This window comes from Macaca nemestrina, chromosome 1, assembly GCF_043159975.1.
Source record: "Macaca nemestrina isolate mMacNem1 chromosome 1, mMacNem.hap1, whole genome shotgun sequence".
NCBI lineage: Eukaryota > Metazoa > Chordata > Mammalia > Primates > Cercopithecidae > Macaca > Macaca nemestrina.
In genome coordinates, this window is record NC_092125.1 from 141,800,275 (window position 1) to 141,810,267 (window position 9,993).

The window sequence follows — 9,993 nt, forward strand, 5'->3', positions numbered from 1 at the left end:
TATATCCCCTGAATCAATCAGCTATGGTAGGATGTGTTTGGGAGACAAGGTAGAGTCTCAGAACACCGATGTGATCACTGGGGACCACTCCTTTGTATTAAGAGTTTCCCAAAGAAAATGCAACCATTGAGACCTGACAATTTGAATCCCTTACAGCCATCTTTCTAATATATTAAATCCTAAGTCCTTCTAAATAAAATGGAGCAGTGGAAGGGTTAGACAAAAACAGCTCCAAAGCAAAGCAACTTTAATAGTTCAATAAATAGTCACTGAATGCTAACTCTGTGCATTCAAAGGACTTATGCTAGACATTGGGTAGATAAAGGGATGAGGGTGGAATGTGAAAACTGGTAAGACCTGACAGCTGCTCAAAGATAAGACAGGCATACAAATCATGACATTGAGAGGCAGGATAAAGGGAATGATGCTCCACAACAGATACGAAGTGCTACAAGGTTTTACAGCATGGAGAGATTCTCTAAAATTTATATCCAGAGGAAAACCAAAAAGCTAAAGTCCAGATTTTCCTTCTTATTGCAACTTCATCATATGCTGGAAAAACCATACATTATTTCACATGCAAAGGAACACAATGTTCTTATTTCCACCTACTGCAGTCCAGCTGCCAATTCAAATGTCTGCCACCTCTTAATTGTGCAATTAGGGAAGCATTAGGTTCAGTGGACTCATGTGCCACTGCTAAGCTCCTGCTTGGATGGATTGTATAAACATGGTATCTGGGAAGGAAAAAAGGAATTCTTGGGTGATAACATTGCTATGCAAGGAGAGTTTGCTGCAACATTTTATAACTCAAGAGCTGCTGGCCCAAGGCTATGCTGTTGCAACATATCTGGATCCATCTCACATTGCGGTGATGAGAGTGAGAAGAAGAATTTAAACATCTTAGTCTCACTAGGCTTATTAAAACAACTTTGGTTTATTGAGAGCACCAAGATGCACCTCATGCCCTCTCAAGGTCAGGGAAGATGAGCTTAGGATATGATGTGGCAGTAGGGGAACACACTGGCTTCTTCATTGACTACCCAGTGGTTACCAGAGGCACAGGAGGAGGCAGAGGCAAAAAGGATGTAACAAAAGGGAAGGCTGGAGAAGCAAGTGGAAAAGGAAATTAAGGAGGGAGGATGGTGTATGTTTGAGAGCAGAGCGAAAGGGAAAGGAAAGACCCTGGAGTTGTTTAACATTGTTTTCACTGTTGAAGCTGGGGAGAATGAGTAAAACAGAACCTGTCTCATCTTTAGCAGTAGAGAGTGAGGAGAAAATCAGTTGAGTGAAGCAGAAAATGAGCCAGTTAGTTAATATTTCTCTAGGCCCACTAGGCATCAGGCACTGCTGCATTTTCTTCTTGGGAACTTAGGAACAGAGAAGCCTCCAGCATTTGTACTTGGAAAACCTTACAAAGATATATCAGACATCTCCTTGTCCTTAATATATACTATAGGCTTGTCTAGAATTTAGAAATCTAGATTTTAGTTTTCTTTTAGCCCAGAATTCATTCTCCACTGCTTGGTCAGAGGGCTTAGACCCCTTTTGTTTAGAGGTTGAACATTCACACACACAGATGGGATGCCCTCAGCCTTAAGGCTATAATCAATATTGGGAGAGTTGGGATGGGCAGCAGTGCACTTAGCTAGGTCCTCATAGTCACTAAAGGCAGGGTCTCAAATATAGACTTCTAACATTTATCTCAAAATGAGGTTGTATTAGGTTGAACTACATGACATTATTGATTTTCTAGGTTAAAAAAATGATTGAATATCAACAATTTCATGTGGCTCAACTTAATACCTAAATTCATTGTAAATTATGTGTTAGAGGTATTAATTTGTTAAATGAAAATATTTTAAAACTATCATTTTCCAAAACCTGTTTTGTCTTTTTTTTCTGAGACAGAGTTTTGCTCTTGTTGCTCAGGCTGGAGTGCAGTGGCCCGATCTTGGCTCAGTGCAACCTCTGCCTTCCGATTTCAATCCATTCTCCTGTCTCAGCCTCTGGAGTAGCTGGGATTACAGGCACCTGCCACCAAGCCCGGCTAAGTTTTGTAGTTTGAGTAGAGACGGGGTTTCACCATGTTGGCCAGGTTGTCTCGAACTCCTGACCTTGTGATCCGCCCGCCTCGGCCTCCCAAAGTGTTGGGATTACAGGTGTGAGCCACCACACCCGGCCTGTCATTTTAAAAAAATAACAGAGCTGGGTATGGTGGCATGTACCTGTAATCCCAGGTACTAGGGAGGGTGAGGCAGGGGGATGAAAATATTTAAAAACTATCATTTTCAAAAACCTGCTTTGTCATTTTGAAAAAAATAACAGAGTTGGGCATGATGGCATGTACCTGTAATCTCAGGTACTAGGGAGGTTGAGGCAGGGGGATCACCGGAGCCCAGGAGTTTGAATCCAGCCTGGGCAACATAGCAAGACCCTGTCTCTAAAAAAATACTTAAAAAAAAAACAAAAAAACAAAAAAACAAAACGCTGGGACCCTCTCGACTTCTGCCTGTCGCCCCAAGATGGCAGACACAATGAGCGGGTTGCCCGTGGCATGGCTGTGAGGACGAACGGTTGGCCGGCGAGGCTCCACAGTCCAGGCGGAAGACCGTCGTCCAAGCAGAAGGAAGAGGAGGAGGCGGCCCAACTGTTGGCCGAATTCCCCCTAGCTGCCGCGGCGCCCGCCTCGTCCAGGTTGGCCCTTCCGCAGCCCGCCCGCTCGCCTTCCCCAGCCGCCGCCAGGAAGCTGACCGACCGCGTGCTGCTGGGGAGCTTCAGCATTGCCAACGTGTTCTGCTAAAACTCGGACAAGATTAACCGCTTTGATTTCAGCCCCAACAGCGAGGCGATCACCTCGAGCAGCGACGACGACTCCTTCGTGCTCTGTGACTGCCAGGAGGGCAAACCAAAACCTTCTTCAGTAAGAAATACGGCGTGGCCTCATCAGATACACTCCTGCGGCAAACACAGCTGTTTACAGCTCTAACAAAATAGACGATACTATTCGTTACTTGTCCTTGCATGACAACAAAGAAAGTATCTGACTTTACTTGTATCGGATATAGCAAAAGGATAGTGCTCTTGTCCATGTCATCTGTGGATGACACTTTCATTTCTGTGTCTCTTGATAAGAGCATTTGACCCTGGGATCTCCGGTCTCCTAACTGCCGGGGCCTCATGCATATAAAAGGGAAGCCAGTTTGTTGTTTTGATCCAGAAGGGTTAATTTTTGCTGCTGGTGTCAACTCTGCAATGGTCAAACTTTATGACCTTCGTTCTTTTGATAAGGGGCCATTTGCTCCCTTTAAGATGCAGTATGATCGAACTTGTGAGTGGACAGGACTTAAAATCAACAACGATGGCAAGCTCATCCTCATTTCCACCAACCGCAGCTTCACTGGTCTCACTGGTGCATTCAAAGGAGTGGTGATACACACGTTTGGGGGTTATGCCAACACCAAAGCTGTCACACTGGAGGCTTCATTTACTGCGGACTCTCAGTTTATTATGATTGGTTCAGAGGACGGCAAGATCCATGTCTGGAATGGAGAGAGAGGTATTTTAAAAGTAGCTGTGTTGGATGGTAAACAGGCCCAATTACCTGTTTGCAATTCAACCCCAAGTTCATGACTTTTGCCAGCGTGTGTTCCAACATGGCCTTCTGGATCAAAGGACTTCTTGACTCTGAGAGACTGGCTGGAGCCATGTTCTACTTTTTTTCCTGGGCCCTTCACAGAGGAGGCCTCATATGTGAACATCATTTGCTACCTAAGACCCAGAGCAAAAATTAGCCAGGTGTGGTGGTGCGTGCCGTAATCCCAGCTACTTGGGAGGCTGGGGCAGAAGAATCGCTTGAACCTGGGAGGCGGAGGTTGCAGTGAGCCCAGATTGTGCCATTGCACTCCAGCCTGGGTGATAAGAGCGAAACTCTGTCACAAACAAACAAACAAACAAACAAACAAGAAGACCCAAAGCACATCTTGTGAAGTGTTCTTGTGTTCAAATCTGAGTATTTTTCTAACTGTTATATTTCAGCCCATTTCTTATAGCTGACTATCTAAATCCATATAGGTTATTCTGTTGCATATTTGTATATCACTGTATCTGTTTAGTCACCAGGTGGCTGCTCAAAAACATCTATTTTATCTCTTCAAACCTTCTATGGCATCCCAAATTCTTGCTCTGCAAGCCATGTTCAACTTCCTACAAGTTTGACATTAATTCTAAATTCACTCATTGAAAATTCAGGTCAACATAAAACCTACTTAGTGGGCCAGGTGCAGTAGCTCATGCCTGTAATCCCAGCACTTTGGAAGGCTGAGGCAGGCGGATCACCTGAGGTCAGGAGTTCAAGACCAGTCTGGCCAACGTGGCGAAACCCTGTCTCTACTAAAAATACAAAAATTAGCTGGGCATGGTGTTGGGCACCTGTAATCCCATCTACTTGGGAGGCTGAGGCAGGAGAATTGCTTGAACCTGGGAGGCAGAGGTTGCAGTGAGCGGAGATCATGTGCCATTGCACTCCAGCAGGGGCAACAGAGCAAGACTCCGTCTTGAAACAAAAACAAAAACCTACTTAGTATAACTGCTATCAAAAGCCCACCTGTTTGACTCTGAATATGGATGCTGCTGTAGCAAAGGAAGCCTGGTATAGGTCCCTGCTACCATTTCTCCTCCTCTGCTTCACTGACCTCCTCAAAAAACAAACAAAAAATTTTCGCTTCACTGTAGTTATACTGTGTGCATATACGTATAGTATATGTGTGCTAATTTTTCAGCAAATATTGATTGAGGCCTGATTCTGTGCCAGGCACTAGAGATGCAATGGTGCATGAAACAGACCTGATTATTGTTGTTCTGGTGCCCACAATCTAGTAGGTGTTATAGAATAGAGGACTGACCACATAGTGCTATAAGTGCCACAACAGGAATGACTGAAAGCTACAAAGTGTTGAGGGAGCAAAGTCATTTTTTACAATAGGGTTGAATGTCTACTTGTCCCAAGCACTATTCTACATGCCAGAAAAAGAGACACAAAGTAAGAGTAAACTGGGATGCCTGTGTGAGGAGGCAACATTTGAGCAGGGTACTACTAGATGATGAGCAGGGTACTATACAATGAGCAAGATGGGGTAGAGGAAAGATATGGTATCCTCAACTCAGAATGAGAGGTAAAATAAGTCTTCCTAATGGCAGTGATGCTGAACTGAGACCTGAAGGATGAAGAGGAGTTAGCTAGGTGAAGGAGGCTGGGGTTTGGTGGAGAAGTGCTCCAGGCAGAGGAAACAGGATATGCAAAAGGCCAGAAGAGAAGGAATAGAAAATACAAGAAATTTGTGACTAGAAAAGATGAGGGGGGTAATAGATTATTACTAGCTCTCCCTTTGTCTGGTAAAATTGTTTTACTTATATAAGAGCCAGTTTATTTTGTATACCTTGTTTTCTCTTTTAGTAGCCTTACTGATACACAAGTCCAAACATGTTTGGGCAGCTTCCTCACAGAACATGGCCAAAGGAACTCCTGCCATCTAATGGACAGAGAGAACATCATGATTTGCAGAAAATTAGCATTACTACAGTGTTAGGCTCACAATATTTCAAATAACAGCAACTTTCCACTCAGTGGTTTAAAAGCCCTTATGTACTAAAACAGGTTAAGTAAGAAATATGTAAGAATATTCTCAGACAATGCTCCCCTGTATGGGGAGATGAAAGGAAACCAGGGAAAGAAAGGAAGGAGGGAAGGTTAACAGTTAGGTACTTGTGTCAGCATTGTACTTAGTGAGCATACTCTCATTCCTCCAATCAATGAGGTAGGCAACATAAACCCCATTTCCAGATGAGGAAACTGCAACTCACAATACAGGGAAAAGCTGGCCTTGGCTGACTCCTTTATGTTATGCTGCTTCCCATCAGGATTTATTTCTGAAAACAAATGGTAAGGAGGCATTAAAATGTTGCCCAGTTGTGACATCCATATATTTACATTTAAGACTTCAATGAAAGTGCTTAAGATCCCATTTCATTCTCAAAAGACATCGGAAGAATCTCTATTTCACTAAATAATATACACATCAGCTGGTGCCCAAAGCAGAGAGAGCCTCCGATACCACATATATTAGAATGGACATTTTTTTTTTTCTTTTTCTTTTTTTTTTTTTTTTTGAGGCAGAGTCTCGCTCTGTCACCCAGGCTGGAGTGCAGTGGTGGATCTAGGCTCACTGCAAGCTCCGCCCCCCGGGTTCACGCCATTCTCCTGCCTCAGCCTCCCGAGTAGCTGGGACTACAGGTGTCCGCCACCACGCCTGGCTAATTTTTTGCATTTTTAGTAGAGACGGGGTTTCACTGTGTTAGCCAGGATGGTCTCGATCTCCTGACCTCATATTCCGCCTGCCTCAGCCTCCCAAAGTGCTGGGATTACAGGCATGAGCCACCACGCCCGGCCTAAGAATGGACATATTTTCAAAGCTAAAAAACTGGAATGCCTTTCTAACAATTTCATACTACTTCTAGTTGAGACAGACATTCTTAAAAATGCAATTTGGATGCAGAAACATTGGCATTCTCAGAACACATTGAGTTTTTGGAATTGAAGCTGTCTCAGAAAAATCCAGATGAGGGCCGGGCGTGGTGGCTTACGCCTGTAATCCCAGTACTTTGGGAGGCTGAGGCAGGCGGATCACAAGGTCCGGACATCGAGACCATCCTGGCTAACACAGTGAAACCCCGTCTCTACTAAAAATACAAAAAATTAGCTGGGCGTGGTGGTGGGCGCCTGTAGTCCCAGCTACTTGGGAGGCTGAGGCAGGAGAATGGCGTGAACCCGGGAGACGGAGCTTGCAGTGAGCCGAGATAGCGCCACTGCACTCCAGCCTGGGTAACAGAGTGAGACTCCGTCTCAAAAAAAAAAAAAAAAAAAAAAAGAAAAATCCAGATGAATAGGGTTCCACGTGTATGAAGATGAATCGCATTAGCAAAGCATAGTCAAATGTGTATATTATACTTTCCCATCGTATTTTATACATACAAGACCTTAAATTGGTCTTTTAAATTGTTATGGTGCTTGGTACACAATAGGAGCTAAAAACATGACTATAATAGAGAATTGTAGAAGTTTTGCTTACCCACCTCTTATACAAGGTTGTAAAAAGTTGTTAGAGATTAAATGTCCACCAGTTGTTCTGTCTTCACTGAGGTCAAAGCAATGGGAATGGAGCACCAGCAAATTGGAGTGGAGAGAAATTAGAACTAAGATGGATGGGATGGGGGTTGTGGGACTGAGAAGCCTTAGGACAGACGACCAAGGGAAAAACAGTATAATCCTTTAGATGTTTTAAGAACGGTAGGAGCTGTCCTTAGAATGGGATTATTCTGGTGGAGCTTGGAAAACCCCATGGTGTCAGATTCCTGGTCAACTCCCAAGTTTTGACTGAGTACCCGAGTTTCTAGATGCAGCAATGGAAAATACGGGGGGATATATAGTAGTCTCTACTTTCAAGAAGCTTATAAACTGTGTATAGGGAATCAAGGCAATGATCATTTGGACTGATCAGGGAAGGCTTTGTAGAGGGAAGTAGGATTTCTGCTGGCCTAATAATGAATATATTTCGGATATACAGATTGGAGGGAAAGGCATTCCAGGTAATGGCAACTACAAAATCCATAGGCCCCTTTGGGGCCACTCTGAATCTAAAGCATGGCATTAGAATCTTGGCTTCATTTAAATTACATTTTATGGGGAAGTGGGGTGGTCTACTGTTAAGACATTAGGTAAGAGGAATGAGGCATTTCGTTTTTCTTACCATTTGGTGTCACTCTCGATCAAATAAATTGTACTAAACTTAGGAAAATAGGCACCCTTGTTAAAAGTGGTTTTGGCTTTTGTCAAGAAAGCAAATTAATTTTTTTAAACACAAAAGTGATAGTGAGGTTCCTTTTTATGATGAGTACACATGTGGTATGATCATTTACCTATGGAGTTTCAAAATAAAAAATTAAAATGACAGAAAGGACACTCACAGAACACCAGGCATTCATTTCACAAACTGTGGGGAAAAGTGTATTTTAAAGATACATTGCTAATACTTGCCTAAAGATTACTTATACACACAGTGTGACTGTTTTTTTTTCTAAATCAGAGCTTTGAGTGTAGAGACAGTGGCAACATGCCAGAAGAAATAAATTTCTACCAGGTAAAAAAGCATGAAGATGAGTGTCTAGGGAGATTTGGAGGTGGCTGGGTTCCCCTGGCCCTGCTCCTTTTTCTTAAGGACAGAGCTAAAATAACAACAATGTGAGGCTACAGATCATCTGTTTCTTATTTACTTTCTTGGTCTTGTCCTAGCTAAAGTCATTTCTAGATCATGTGCTAGTCTTCAGAGAAGTTATGGAAGGAATTTACACAAAGGGCAAATACATAATTGAATACATGTATAAAAACACATCAATAGAATGTGGATAGAGAACATAGGCAAAAAGTCGGATTAGAAGGAAATCAATGGATCTTTCATTTTCTGATTTGTACCACAGCTGACAGTGTTCAATTTCTTCAGGATGTCAGAAGCCCATTCCTTGATCCAACTTCTTGGTTACCTGCTGGAGGAACACTGGCATTCTCTAAATCTAGAACTAGAGGTGTATCTATAAAGTACTTATTCCCTATTTTCCTTCATATGTTAAGTTTTCTAGTGCTAACCCTGTTTTCCTCAAAGAATTGCTTCAGTAGGGTCTAAGATGGAATCAGCTAATGGCTAACACATGATGTGTTAAATTCGGAAGAGTAATTTTGCACATGGTTTATGCTTAAATAGAAATGCTAAACCATTTACATCTGTTTTCTAGTCATCGTTCTTGCTTTATAAAAGCTATGTGTATGCTCTCCAAATAAGTTTTTATTTTGCCCATTTTGAACTCTTCCATATATTAATTTTTTAAAGCACTCAAAACAGAGATCAAGAACAATTGTGTCCTTTTAGTTCATTGTCTTCTACAGAGGAAAAAATCAGGTCAGATTAAACTCTTGAACTGTTGCAATTACTTTTGTTTTCCGAACTTCAGTTTTTAAATTTTCTTTTAATTTGCAATCACTTTCCTAAGATCATGCCTTTTTACTTTAGATAGCTAAAACATCATTGTTTACTAAATACTTGCCTTAGCACTGACCTCTGTAGTTACTTTGTTGAAAACTGTGCTGTAACTTGACACAATATTAACTACTTCTGATTACTTATCTGGTACATGTTTGATAATATCTACTTTTCAAGAAAGGAAGACAGTTCAGACACATAATTTGACAAAGTTAGGAAACAGCAACATCAGTTCTTCGAACACAGGAAAAAATCTGAACAGTTGACATTTCTGTCTGGTGTTAGATGATGTTCTTTAAAGACCACAGACAACATGCACAAATGTAGGCGGAAACAATACATCTGCTGATACTGGCAGACAGCATTACCCGCCAAATTTGGCCAGTTTGTTAAGATAAATAACTTTTCAGTGACGTGCAGGGCTGAAATTACATAAACAACAGAAATTACTAAGACTTAAGCCTATGAGTTTTGTGGGTTTCAAGATTTTATGCAATCAATATCCCGACATCTGTAACACTATTTTGTCCCTAAAATGCTGATGCCAGGAACAGTAAGATTAACGTTTTACTTGATGACTTGTTCATATCTTGAAATAAACGATGATTAATTCTTGGAATAACCATTATTGAACCACACTTTTATTTAGGTCATTAAGACAACTATAATCATCTCCTTATAAGGAAAAGTTTCATTAAAAATGCTAGAGCTCAGCCTGTTTCAAAAACCAATACTTGTAGCTTGTTATATTAATAGTTCTAAATGTCTAAGGCTTTTTAAGTGAAAATACCCTTAAGTTTTATCGAGCCTGAGCAGTAGGAATTTTTAAAAACTGAGTGAAAAATAGCTGATTAAGAGGAAATGGCATTAACTAGTTACCTTCTTAGTCTATCCCTAGAAATGA

General features: G+C 41.7%; 1 long non-coding RNA gene and 1 pseudogene across 4 annotated transcripts in view; both read left to right on the forward strand.

The window, feature by feature from the left end:
• Positions 1–9,993, forward strand: part of LOC139358710 (uncharacterized) — a 55,213-nt gene that overhangs the window by 7,836 nt on the left and 37,384 nt on the right. The gene's annotated exons all lie outside the window — the stretch shown is intronic.
• LOC105485378 (WD repeat-containing protein 82 pseudogene) lies at positions 2,543–6,126 on the forward strand (annotated as a pseudogene).